This window comes from Bufo gargarizans, chromosome 5, assembly GCF_014858855.1.
Source record: "Bufo gargarizans isolate SCDJY-AF-19 chromosome 5, ASM1485885v1, whole genome shotgun sequence".
Taxonomy (NCBI): domain Eukaryota; kingdom Metazoa; phylum Chordata; class Amphibia; order Anura; family Bufonidae; genus Bufo; species Bufo gargarizans.
Window position 1 is genome coordinate 472,748,102 of NC_058084.1, and position 14,714 is coordinate 472,762,815.

General features: G+C 50.1%; 1 protein-coding gene across 4 annotated transcripts in view; it reads right to left on the minus strand.

Annotated features, from left to right (window-relative positions):
- Window positions 1-14,714, minus strand: part of LOC122938850 (patched domain-containing protein 3-like) — a 54,063-nt gene that overhangs the window by 21,982 nt on the left and 17,367 nt on the right. Inside the window, exon 1 of one of the 4 annotated variants that reach the window (XM_044294692.1) lies at window positions 6,612-6,730. The exons of the other annotated variants lie outside the window; for them this stretch is intronic. The gene's annotated coding sequence lies outside the window, so the exon portion shown is untranslated. Of the gene's footprint in view, window positions 1-6,611; window positions 6,731-14,714 lie in introns of those variants that run through there. 4 annotated transcript variants of the gene reach the window in all.

Below are 14,714 nucleotides of genomic sequence, written 5' to 3' on the forward strand. Positions count from 1 at the left end.
ATGGCACTTCTTCAAACAATGTGCTGACGACAAGACCTGAGTGGTTTGCACGCTGTGCCATCAGAGCCTGAAGCGAGGCATTAACGTTCTGAACCTTAGCACAACCTGCATGACCAGGCACCTGCATGCAAAGCATGAACTGCAGTGGAGTAAACACCTTAAAAACAAGGAAGTCACTCAGGCTCCCCCTGCTACCTCTTCTGCTGCTGCCGCCTCGGCCTCTTCTGCTGCTGCCGCCTCGGCCTCTTCTTCTGCCTCTGGAGGAACGTTGGCACCTGCCGCCCAGCAAACAGGGGATGTACCACCAACACCACAACCTCTGTCACCAAGCATCTCAACCATGTCACACGGCAGCGTTCAGCTCTCCTTCTCACAAACATTTGAGAGAAAGCGTAAATTCCCACCTAGCCATCCTCGATCCCTGGCCCTGAATGCCAGCATTTCTAAACTACTGGCCTATGAAATGCTGTCATTTAGGCTGGTGGACACAGACAGATTCAAACAGCTCATGTCGCTTGCTGTCCCACAGTATGTTGTTCCCAGCCGGCACTACTTCTCCAAGAGAGCCGTGCCTTCCCTGCACAACCAAGTATACGATAAAATCAAGTGTGCACTGCGCAACACCATCTGTGGCAAGGTCCACCTAACCACAGATACGTGGACCAGTAAGCACGGCCAGGGACACTATATCTCCCTAACTGCACACTGGGTAAATGTAGTGGCAGCTGGGCCCCAGGCGGAGAGCTGTTTGGCGCACGTCCTTCCGCCGCCAAGGATCGCAGGGCAACATTCTTTGCCTCCTGTTGCCACCTCCTCCTACTCAGCTTCCTCCTCCTCTTCTTACACCTGCTCATCCAGTCAGCCACACACCTTCACCACCAACTTCAGCACAGCCCGGGGTAAACGTCAGCAGGCCATTCTGAAACTCATATGTTTGAGGGACAGGCCCCACACCGCACAGGAGTTGTGGCGGGGTATAGAACAACAGACCGACGAGTGGTTGCTGCCGGTGAGCCTCAAGCCCGGCCTGCTGGTGTGCGATAATGGGCGAAATCTCGTTGCAGCTCTGGGACTAGCCGGTTTGACGCACATCCCTTGCTTGGCGCATGTTGCGAATTTGGTGGTGCAGAAGTTCATTCACAACTACCCTGACATGTCAGAGCTGCTGCATAAAGTGCTGGCCGTCTGTTCGCGCTTCCGGCGTTCACATCCTGCCGCTGCTCGCCTGTCTGCGCTACAGCGTAAATTCGGCATTCCCGCTCACCGCCTCATATGCGACGTGCCCACCAGGTGGAACTCCACCTTGCACATGCTGGACAGACTGTGCGAGCAGCAGCAGGCCATAGTGGAGTTTCAGCTGCAGCACGCATGGGTCAGTCGCACTGCGGAACAGCACCACTTCACCACCAATGACTGGGCCTCCATGCGAGACCTGTGTGCCCTGTTGCACTGTTTCGAGTACTCCACCAACATGGCCAGTGGCGATGATGCCGTTATAAGCGTTACAATACCACTTCTATGTCTCCTTGAGAAAACACTTAGGGCGATGATGGAAGAGGAGGTAGCCCAGGAGGAGGAGGAGGAGGAAGAGGAAGAGGGGTCATTTTTAGCACTTTCAGGCCAGTCTCTTCGAAATGACTCAGAGGGAGGTTTTTTGCAACAGCAGAGGCCAGGTACAAATGTGGCCAGCCAGGGCCCACTACTGGAGGACGAGGAGGACGAGGATGAGGAGGATGTGGAGGAGGATGAGGCTGAAGAATGGTCACAGCGGGGTGGCACCCAACGCAGCTCGGGCCCATCACTGGTGCGTGGCTGGGGGGAAACGCAGGACGATGATGATACGCCTCCCACAGAGGACAGCTTGTCCTTACCCCTGGGCAGCCTGGCACACATGAGCGACTACATGCTGCAGTGCCTGCGCAACGACAGCAGAGTTGCCCACATTTAAACGTGTGCAGACTACTGGGTTGCCACCGTGCTGGATCCACGGTACAAAGACAATGTGCCCACCTTACTTCCTGCACTGGAGCGTGATAGGAAGATGCGCGAGTACAAGCGCACATTGGTAGACGCGCTACTGAGAGCATTCCCAAATGTCACAGAGGAACAAGTGGAAGCCCAAGGCCAAGGCAGAGGAGGAGCAAGAGGTCGCCAAGGCAGCTGTGTCATGGCCAGCTCCTCTGAGGGCAGGGTTATTATGGCAGAGATGTGGAAAACTTTTGTCACCACGCCACAGCTAACTGCACCACCACCTGATACGCAACGTGTTAGCAGGAGGCAACATTTCACTAACATGGTGGAACAGTACGTGTGCACACCCCTCCACGTACTGACTGATGGTTCGGCCCCATTCAACTTCTGGGTCTCTAAATTGTCCACGTGGCCAGAGCTAGCCTTTTATGCCTTGGAGGTGCTGGCCTGCCCGGCGGCCAGCGTTTTGTCTGAACGTGTATTCAGCACGGCAGGGGGCGTCATTACAGACTAACGCAGCCGCCTGTCTACAGCCAATGTGAACAAGCTGACGTTCATAAAATTGAACCAGGCATGGATCCCACAGGACCTGTCCATCCCTTGTGCAGATTAGACATTAACTACCTCCCCATAACCATATATTATTGTACTCCAGGGCACTTCCTCATTCAATCCTCTTTTTATTTTCATTTTACCATTATATTGCGAGGCAACCCAAAGTTGAATGAACCTCTCCTCTGTCTGGGTGCCGAGGCCTAAATATATGACAATGGACTGTTCCAATGTTGGGTGACGTGAAGCCTGATTCTCTGCTATGACAAGCAGACTGATTCTCTGCTGACATGAAGCCAGATTCTCTGTTACGGGACCTCTCTCCTCTGCCTGGGTGCCTGGGCCTAAATATATGACAATGGACTGTTGCAGTGGTGGCTGACGTGAAGCCTGATTCTCTGCTATGACATGCAGACTGATTCTCTGCTGACATGTAGCCAGATTCTCTGTTATGGGACCTCTCTCCTCTGCCTGGGTGCCTGGGCCTAAATATATGACAATGGACTGTTACAGTGGTGGCTGACGTGAAGCCTGATTCTCTGCTATGACATGCAGACTGATTCTCTGCTGACATGAAGCCAGATTCTCTGTTACGGGACCTCTCTCCTCTGCCTGGGTGCCTGGGCCTAAATATATGTCAATGGACTGTTACAGTGGTGGCTGACGTGAAGCCTGATTCTCTGCTATGACATGCAGACTGATTCTCTGCTGACATGAAGCCAGATTCTCTGTTACGTGACCTCTCTCCTCTGCCTGGGTGCTTGGGCCTAAATATATGACAATGGACTGTTACAGTGGTGGCTGACGTGAAGCCAGCCTGATTCTCTGCTATGACATGCAGACTGATTCTCTGCTGACATGAAGCCAGATTCTCTGTTACAGGACCTCTCTCCTCTGCCTGGGTGCCTTGGCCTAAAATATGACAATGGACTGTTACAGTGGTGGATGACGTGAAGCCTGATTCTCTGCTATGACATGCAGACTGCTTCTCTGCTGACATGAAGCCAGATTCTCTGTTACGGGACCTCTCTCCTCTGCCTGGGTGCCTGGGCCTAAATATATGACAATGGACTGTTACAGTGGTGGCTGACGTGAAGCCTGATTCTCTGCTATGACATGCAGACTGATTCTCTGCTGACATGAAGCCAGATTCTCTGTTAAGGGACCTCTCTCCTCTGCCTGGGTGCCTGGGCCTAAATATATGACAATGGACTGTTACAGTGGTGGCTGACGTGAAGCCTGATTCTCTGCTATGACATGCAGACTGATTCTCTGGTGATATGAAGCCAGATTCTCTGTTACGGGACCTCTCTCCTCTGCCTGGGTGCCTGGGCCTAAATATATGACAATGGACTGTTACAGTGGTGGCTGACGTGAAGCCTGATTCTCTGCTATGACATGCAGACTGATTCTCTGCTGACATGAAGCCAGATTCTCTGTTACGGGTCCTCTCTCCTCTGCCTGGGTGCCTGGGCCTAAATATATGGCAATGGACTGTTACAGTGGTGGCTGACGTGAAGCCTGATTCTCTGCTATGACATGCAGACTGATTCTCTGCTGACATGAAGCCAGATTCTCTGTTACGGGACCTCTCTCCTCTGCCTGGGTGCCTGGGCCTAAATATATGACAATGGACTGTTCCAGTGGTGGCTGACTTGAAGCCTGATTCTCTGCTATGACATGCAGACTGATTCTCTGCTGACATGAAGCCAGATTCTCTGTTACGGGACCTCTCTCCCCTGCCTGGGTGCCTGGGCCTAAATATATGACAATGGACTGTTACAGTGGTGGCTAACGTGAAGCCTGATTCTCTGCTTTGACATGCAGACTGATTCTCTGCTGACATGAAGCCAGATTCTCTGTTACGGGACCTCTCTCCTCTGTTTGGGTGCCTGGCCCTAAATATATGACAATGGACTGTTACAGTGGTGGCTGACGTGAAGCCTGATTCTCTGCTATGACATGCAGACTGATTCTCTGCTGACATGAAGCCAGATTCTCAGTTATGGGACCTCTCTCCTCTGCCTGGGTGCCTGGGCCTAAATATATGACAATGGACTGTTACAGTTGTGTCTGACGTGAAGCCTGATTCTCTGCTATGACATGCAGACTGATTCTTTGCTGACATGAAGCCAGATTCTCTGTTAAGGGACCTCTTTCCTCTGCCTGGGTGCCTGGGACTAAATATCTGACAATGGACTGTTACAGTGGTGGGTGACGTGAAGCCAGATTCTCTGCTATGGGACCTCTCTCCAATTGATATTGGTTAATTTTTATTTATTTCTTTTTATTTTATTTCATTTCCTTATCCACTTTTGTTTGCAGGGGATTTACCTACATGTTGCTGCCTTTTGCAGCCCTCTAGCTCTTTCCTGGGCTGTTTTACAGCCTTTTTAGTGCCGAATAGTTCGGGTCCCCATTGACTTCAATGGGGTTCGGGACGAAGTTCGGGTTGGGTTCGGATCCCGAACCCGAACATTTCCGGGAAGTTCGGCCGAACTTCTCGAACCCGAACATTCAGGTGTTCGCTCAACTCTACATGGTTTTACTCATTAATCTCACCGGGGCAGTCTGCACCCACCGCTCTGGTACGTCTCTCCCGACAAACATAACTGCGTTTTTCAATAGTAAAAAAAGGATGGAATGGTCACTCGTATATGGAAATATAGGACACTTTATTCAACATATACGATAAAAAATCACAATGAACTAAAATACTCTATTAAAACCATTTGACAAAGCACAAATACGTATTCCCTATCAAAGCACACTATGCTTATTCAAAGGTGTATTCTGTGAAAGAACCATTTGGACAGGTACTGGTGACTCCCAAAAAAATTTCTCTCTAATATTCCCAATTGGGCTTGTCAGGTCTTGGGTATGATATAAATTACTAATTTGATTGGAGAGAAAAATTGGTGCAAACAGTATCCGTCTGTTTGGGTGGCAATTCACCAACTTCGTGTGATAACAAAATACACCAAATTTATAAAAACTTAATAAAATATTGTCCTATATTCAGTTGAAAAAGTCACACCATTAGAATGATCAATCTCTGGACGTTTGATATTATGCTATGTCTATGCACAGTCTGTCCAAGGATCAGTATCAAAGGAGCGCTTCAACCGCTACAAACTGGTTATAAATTGTGTCAGTTTCCGGCTGCTGGGTGTTGCAATATGCTAGCGTTCAATTTGTTACAGCAAGGATTCTTCGCTGAATAGCTAAAATACTGTATATTCCTGCGTATAAGACTACTTTTTAACACATGAAAATCTTGTCAAAAGTCGGGGGTCGCCTTATACGCCGAGTATTTCGGGCGCTGCAGTGCCGGGACGCCCGAATTATCAACAGAGAGAGCCTGGGCTATTGCCTTGTATCCCCAGCAGCTGAGAGCTGCGATGTAACCCACGGCATATGCCCCCCCTGCGCTGTACCTTGTATACCGCCCCCTGCTTTGTACCTTGTATGCCTCCCCCCTGCTCTGTACCTTGTATGCTCCTTGTACCGCCATCCTCACAGCCGCTCGCATCTCGCTCCTGCGCATGTGCGAGATCTCCGTGCGGCGTATCTAAGTGCGGCGCAGATGTGCATATGTGAATGTGAATATGAAGAATAACATAACAAAAACATGTTCAGGGTATAGGTCGCACATGTTTAGGGTCTGGGAGACAGGGAGGGAGGACAAGGAAGGTGGTGGGATGCAGGGATGGTGGTGATACCATGGGATGGCGGTGGTACCTAGGGATGGTGGTGGGATGCAGGGATGGCAGTGGTATCTAGGGATGGTGGTGGGATGCAGGGATGGTGGTGGGATGCAGGGATGGCAGTGGTACCCAGGGATGGTGGTGGGATTCAGGGATGGTAGAGGTACCCAGGGATGGTGGTGGGTTGCAGTAATGTACTGCTGTGTGTGGAAAAAGGGGTAGTCTTATACGGCGAGTATATCCCAAACTCTATATTTTCAGTGTAAAAGTTGGGGGTCGTTTATACACCCAGTCGTCTTATACGCCGGCATATATGGTAGTTCATTTATTAATCACTTGGTGGAACATCTCCTAGTGTTATACCCACTCGTGTGGGCTTACCTTCACCTGCGCCGCTGGTCAAATAGGGACTTACTGCCGAATCTCTGCTCCGTTGTGTCAGCCGGCATCCCGGCTCTGGAGCTTCTCGCGTCCCACATGTCTCTCACTGGTAATATCTGATCACAGTCCAATGTGAGGATCACAGACCTTTGTTCGCCGGCGCTATTAGATGACGTATCGCAATCCTCTATTATAGAGTCGATGGATTCCTTTTCTTTGTAGTGCACTAAATTGAATAAGAAAACGGGGTATTCATCCAAGTTTTTGACTCCAGACGCGTTTCGGGGAGACACTTCCCCTTCAGGGGCGGATTAAGTGCATGATAGGCCCGGGGCTGTCTACCCAACTTGGGCCCCCCCCCCCCATTTTAGTTTAGTTTTTTGTATGAAGAGGCTGCGGTGCTTTATGAGCGCCACAGTCTCTTCTTAGGCCATATGACATCTTCAGACAAAAAAAAATACCCCAAATTGGGTCCTAAACTGAAAAATTTGGTCGTCAAATTTAAAATACATATAATTGTAATAAAAAAGACATGGAGGAGAATACAGCACCACATACCTGTTACATCCAGTGACATCTCCTGTCATGTAGACCTTCTATTTCCTCTTCTCCTCCATTTGACCCAAACCACCATGGCAAATTCTTTCAGCCGCATCTCGTCTCTACAGTTTGTAACACAGACACGTTAGATTTCTCAATTTTTCCATCAACCTCCTCATCCTGGTGTCCCCACAGTGTCATCCTGCCACCCCCAATACTGTGCCCGTTGTGCTCCCCAATGCCCCAGGAACTATACTGCTGAAAAAATAGTGACCCTGAAAGATATAATTGGGGTAATTTATCAAACTGGTGTAAAGTAGAACTGGATTTCCAAAAGAGCTGTCAAATATGAAAGGTGGAATCTGATTGGCTGCTATGGGCAACTAAACCAGTTCTGCATTACACCAGTTTGATAAATTACCCCAAATGTCCCTATAGTGTCCACAGCAGCTATAATGTCCCCTAGAGACTCCTAGTAATAATACCACCCTCTATTGTGCTCCAGGCAATAATCCCTGTATAGTGTCCCCAGAAATAATAGAATTGCCCCAATAGTGCCTCCCCAATAGCAACACCCCCATATAGTAATTTCCACCACACTGCCCCCACATAGTAATCCCCCCATAGTAATTTGCCCCCACACTGCCCCATATAGTAATTTGTCCCCACATAGCAATTTCCCCACACTGCCCCCACATAGCAATTTGCCCCCACACTGCCCCATCTAGTAATTTGCCCCCACATAGTAGTCCCTCTCATAATAATTTGCCCCCACATAGTAATTTGTCCCCACATAGTATTCCCTCTCATAATAATTTGCCCCCACACAATAGTTTTCCACACACTGCCCCCACATAGTAATTTGCCCCCACATAGTAATTTGCCTCCACATAGCAATTACCCCACACTGTCCCCACATAGAAATTACCCCACACTGTCCCCACATAGAAATTACCCCACACTGTCCCCACACAATAGTTTCCCCCACATAGTAATTTGCCCCCACATAGCAATTACCCCCACACAATAGTTTCCCCCACACTACCCCCAGATAGAAATTTGCCCCCACATAGTAGTCCCTCCCATAATAATTTGCCCCCACACAGCAATTTGCCCCCACACGATAGTTTCCCCCACACTGCCCCATCTAGTAATTTGCCCCCACATAGTAGTCCCTCTCATAATAATTTTCCCCCACATAGTAATTTGCCCCCACATAGTATTCCCTCATAATAATTTGCCCCCACACTGCCCCATCTAGTAATTTGCCCCCACATAGTATTCCCTCATAATAATTTGCCCCCACACTGCCCCATCTAGTAATTTGCCCCCACATAGTATTCCCTCATAATAATTTGCCCCCACACTGCCCCATCTAGTAATTTGCCCCCACATAGTATTCCCTCATAATAATTTGCCCCCACACTGCCCCATCTAGTAATTTGCCCCCACATAGTATTCCCTCATAATAATTTGCCCCCACACTGCCCCATCTAGTAATTTGCCCCCACATAGTATTCCCTCCCATAATAATTTGGCCCCATACAGCCCCCACATTCCCCCCCATGTTCGATCGATTTATCTTCCCTAATAGGTCCTCCTGTGTCCCCCCCCTCCCCCCAAGTAGGCAAATGAAATAAAAAAATAAAAAATGAACAAAAAATGAAAAAATAAATACTCACCTATGTCCAGGGCCAGGCACTTGCTCGCAGAGGAAGGCGGGCGGGATGAGTCAGGCGCGTCACAGTGCTGCGTCCCGGCACAGGCGCGCAATGACGTCATCACGCACGCCTGCGCCGGGATTTCACTACCGCATAGGCCTCAGGCCTATGCGGTGAATGCCGGTGATCGGCGACGGGACAGGGAGCTATGCGCTCTCGTGCCCCGCCGCAGTATGTGGGCGTTCGGGTCAGCGTTGGGCCCCCCAGCGGTGCTGGGCCCGGGGCTGCCGACCCGAACGTCCCTATTGTAATCCGCCACTGTTCCCCTTCCTCAGTGGCATACCCCCATTCCATGGATCAGTGTAATTTATACCTGATGTTGGTCTTTAGAGAAATCCGGACTGGATCTTAATTATATCTCCAAGGCCGGTCTAAATATATATATATATATATACTCAAGGCAGTTTTCCCCAAATTAACCTTTGGCAATTAACATCGCCAAAGGGTATGAAAAACATTCGCTGTCCAAGCATTTCAAGGACATACACAATCAAGACCCTAGGGGTCTCTCTTTCATGGTGCTGGAGAGGGTAGAGAAGCATTGGCGGGGGGGGGGGGGGGGGGTAATCAGATTGAGAGATTATCAAGGGCAGACTCTAGGAAAATTTACGAATTTGGTAGCCTCCTACCGAGGGGCCTAAATGCGGAACTAGAAATATTTGGGTTCATATAAACTGGGTGGTCCGTGTGGGTGTCGATGTAGAGTTGCATGTCAGGCTGTTTTTCCAGCACTGCAACCCTCCCTCTACCCCACACGGGCCCCCCTTTATCTACATTATACAGATACCCAGAATAAATGAGAATTATAGACATGCATATTATCCACAGAAAATATCTATTGTATAATAGAAGATTCGACATACAAAACATCCCTGATGAATCTCATAAATACTATAGAGATAATGGGAGACAAAACGCACCAATTTTTAAGAAAACGCAAACCGCAGGTGTGTTTTTTTAGTCAAGTGAGCTTTTTGAGAAAGGCCTTTAGTGGAGGGGAGACAATCATTCCATATAAAATTTGGGGAAAACTGCCTTGAGTATATATATATATATATATATTTATTGTTTTAAAATGGAATTTTATTATTATATGACATTGTGTAAGTTAATTGTAATAACAGCACACATGAGAAAAAATCACTAAGCCTTTGTATCAAATATTACAATAATTATAAGTGGACCAAGTTCAAGATGGAAAATGATCATTCAGAATAACTTCACACACACGCTACTGTGCATTTCCAAGTCTAATTCTGTCAGTAAATCTATACCTGTCACCCAGCACCTAAATACTAGGCCTCAAATTTATATTCAGCTGAATTTGAATACAATACATTGGGCCAAATAATATTTTTGTTGTGGTGAACGATAACAATGAGGAAAACATCTAGTAAGGGACACGGACGTGGACATGGTCGTGGTGGTGTTAGTGGACCCTCTGGTGCTGGGAGAGGACGTGGCCGTTCTGCCACATCCACACGTCCTAGTGTACCAACTACCTCAGGTCCCAGTAGCCGCCAGAATTTACAGCGATATATGGTGGGGCCCAATGCCGATCTAAGGATGGTAAGGCCTGAGCAGGTGCAGGCATTAGTCAATTGGGTGGCCGACAGTGGATCCAGCGCGTTCACATTATCTCCCACTCAGTCTTCTGCAGAAAGCGCACAGATGGCGCCTGAAAACCAACCCCATCAGTCTGTCACATCACCCCCATGCATATCAGGGAAACTGTCTGAGCCTCAAGTTATGCAGCAGTCTCTTATGCTGTTTGAAGACTCTGCTGGCAGGGTTTCCCAAGGGCATCCACCTAGCCCTTCCCCAGCGGTGGAAGACATAGACTGCACTGACGCACAACCACTTATGAAAAAGATAGGAGGCCACAGCAGCATATCCACGAAATCCTCTTTATTCAAACGAACGCCTCACAGCAAGGCATAAAAATTACAGCGACGTTTCGGCTATGACTAGCCTTTATCAAGCATGCACAACCACTTATGTTTCCTGATGATGAGGATATGGGAATAACACCTCAGCATGTCTCTGATGATGACGAAACACAGGTGCCAACTGCTGCGTCTTTCTGCAGTGTGCAGACTGAACAGGAGGTCAGGGATCAAGACTGGGTGGAAGACGATGCAGGGGACGATGAGGTCCTAGACCCCACATGGAATGAAGGTCGTTCCACTGACTTTCACAGTTCGGAGGAAGAGGCAGTGGTGAGACAGAGCCAACAGCGTAGCAAAAGAGGGAGCAGTGGGCAAAAGCAGAACACCCGCCGCCAAGAGACTCCGCCTGCTACTGACCGCCGCCATCTGGGACCGAGCACCCCAAAGGCAGCTTCAAGGAGTTCCCTGGCATGGCACTTCTTCAAACAATGTGCTGACGACAAGACCTGAGTGGTTTGCACGCTGTGCCATCAGAGCCTGAAGCGAGGCATTAACGTTCTGAACCTTAGCACAACCTGCATAACCAGGCACCTGCATGCAAAGCATGAACTGCAGTGGAGTAAACACCTTAAAAACAAGGAAGTCGCTCAGGCTCCCCCTGCTACCTCTTCTGCTGCTGCCGCCTCGGCCTCTTCTGCTGCTGCCGCCTCGGCCTCTTCCTCCGCCTCTGGAGGAACGTTGGCACCTGCCGCCCAGCAAACAGGGGATGTACCACCAACACCACCACCACCTCCATCACCAAGCGTCTCAACCATGTCACACGGCAGCGTTCAGCTCTCCATCTCACAAACATTTGAGAGAAAGCGTAAATTCCCACCTAGCCACCCTCGATCCCTGGCCCTGAATGCCAGCATTTCTAAACTACTGGCCTATGAAATGCTGTCATTTAGGCTGGTGGACACAGACAGCTTCAAACAGCTCATGTCGCTTGCTGTCCCACAGTATGTTGTTCCCAGCCGTCACTACTTCTCCAAGAGAGCCGTGCCTTCCCTGCACAACCAAGTATCCGATAAAATTAAGTGTGCACTGCGCAATGCCATCTGTGGCAAGGTCCACCTAACCACAGATACGTGGACCAGTAAGCACGGCCAGGGACGCTATATCTCCCTAACTGCACACTAGGTAAATGTAGTGGCAGCTGGGCCCCAGGCGGAGAGCTTTTTGGCGCACGTCCTTCTGCCGCCAAGGATCGCAGGGCAACATTCTTTGCCTCCTGTTGCCACCTCCTCCTTCTCGGCTTCCTCCTCCTCTTCTTCCACCTGCTCATCCAGTCAGCCACACACCTTCACCATCAACTTCAGCACAGCCCGGGGTAAACGTCAGCAGGCCATTCTGAAACTCATATGTTTGGGGGACAGGCCCCACACCACACAGGAGTTGTGGAGGGGTATAGAACAACAGACCGACGAGTGGTTGCTGCCGGTGAGCCTCAAGCCCGGCCTGGTGGTGTGCGATAATGGGCGAAATCTCGTTGCAGCTCTGGGACTAGCCGGTTTGACGCACATCCCTTGCCTGGCGCATGTGCTGAATTTGGTGGTGCAGAAGTTCATTCACAACTACCCCAACATGTCAGAGCTGCTGCATAAAGTGCGGGCCGTCTGTTCGCGCTTCCGGCGTTCACATCCTGCCGCTGCTCGCCTGTCTGCGCTACAGCGTAACTTCGGCCTTCCCGCTCACCGCCTCATATGCGACGTGCCCACCAGGTGGAACTCCACCTTGCACATGCTGGACAGACTGTGCGAGCAGCAGCAGGCCATAGTGGAGTTTCAGCTGCAGCACGCACGGGTCAGTCGCACTGCGGAACAGCACCACTTCACCACCAATGACTGGGCCTCCATGCGAGACCTGTGTGCCCTGTTGCGCTGTTTCGAGTACTCCACCAACATGGCCAGTGGCGATGACGCCGTTATCAGTGTTACAATACCACTTCTATGTCTCCTTGAGAAAACACTTAGGGCGATGATGGAAGAGGAGGTGGCCCAGGAGGAGGAGGAGGAGGAGGAAGAGGGGTCATTTTTAGCACTTTCAGGCCAGTCTCTTCGAAGTGACTCAGAGGGAGGTTTTTTGCAACAGCAGAGGCCAGGTCCAAATGTGGCCAGCCAGGGCCCACTACTGGAGGACGAGGAGGACGAGGATGAGGAGGAGGTGGAGGAGGATGAGGATGAAGCATGGTCACAGCGGGGTGGCACCCAACGCAGCTCGGGCCCATCACTGGTGCGTGGCTGGGGGGAAAGGCAGGACGATGACGATACGCCTCCCACAGAGGACAGCTTGTCCTTACCCCTGGGCAGCCTGGCACACATGAGCGACTACATGCTGCAGTGCCTGCGCAACGACAGCAGAGTTGCCCACATTTTAACGTGTGCGGACTACTGGGTTGCCACCCTGCTGGATCCACGCTACAAAGACAATGTGCCCACCTTACTTCCTGCACAGGAGCGTGATAGGATGATGCGCGAGTACAAGCGCACGTTGGTATACGCGCTACTTAGAGCATTCCCAAATGTCACAGGGGAACAAGTGGAAGCCCAAGGCCAAGGCACAGGGGGAGCAAGAGGTCGCCAAGGCAGCTGTGTCACGGCCAGCTTCTCTGAGGGCAGGGTTAGCATGGCAGAGATGTGGAAAAGTTTTGTCAACACGCCACAGCTAACTGCACCACCACCTGATACGCAACGTGTTAGCAGGAGGCAACATTTCACTAACATGGTGGAACAGTACGTGTGCACACCCCTCCACGTACTGACTGATGGTTCGGCCCCATTCAACTTCTGGGTCTCTAAATTGTCCACGTGGCCAGAGCTAGCCTTTTATGCCTTGGAGGTGCTGGCCTGCCCGGCAGCCAGCGTTTTGTCTGAACGTGTATTCAGCACGGCAGGGGGCGTCATTACAGACAAACGCAGCCGCCTGTCTACAGCCAATGTGGACAAGCTGACGTTCATAAAAATGAACCAGGTATGGATCCCACAGGACCTGTCCGTCCCTTGTCCAGATTAGACATTAACTACCTCCCCTTAACCATATATTATTGTACTCCAGGGCACTTCCTCATTCAATCCTATTTTTATTTTCATTTTACCATTATATTGCGAGGCTACCCAAAGTTGAATGAACCTCTCCTCTGTCTGGGTGCCGGGGCCTAAATATATGCCAATGGACTGTTCCAATGTTGGGTGACGTGAAGCCTGATTCTCTGCTATGACATGCAGACTAATTCTCTGCTGACATGAAGCCAGATTCTCTGTTACGGGACCTCTCTCCTCTGCCTGGGTGCTGGGCCTAAATATCTGACAATGGACTGTTGCAGTGGTGGCTGACGTGAAGCCTGATTCTCTGCTATGACATGCAGACTAATTCTCTGCTGACATGAAGCCATATTCTCTGTTACGGGACCTCTCTCCTCTGCCTGGGTGCTGGGCCTAAATATCTGACAATGTACTGTTGCATTGGTGGCTGACGTGAAGCCTGATTCTCTGCTATGACATGCAGACTAATTTTCTGCTGACATGAAGCCAGATCCTCTGTTACGGGACCTCTCTCCTCTGCCTGGGTGCTGGGCCTAAATATCTGACAATGGACTGTTGCATTGGTGGCTGACGTGAAGCCTGATTCTCTGCTATGATATGAAGACTGATTCTCTGCTAACATGAAGCCAGATTGTCTGTTACGGGACCTCTCTCCTCTGCCTGGGTGCTGGGCCTAAATTTATGAAAATGGACTGTTGCAGTGGTGGGTGACGTGAAGCCTGATTCTCTGCTATGACATGAAGACTGATTCTCTGCTGACATGAAGCCAGATTCTCTGTTACGGGACCTCTCTCCTCTGCCTGGGTGCTGGGCCTAAATATCTGACAATGGACTGTTGCATTGGTGGCTGACGTGAAGCCTGATTCTCTG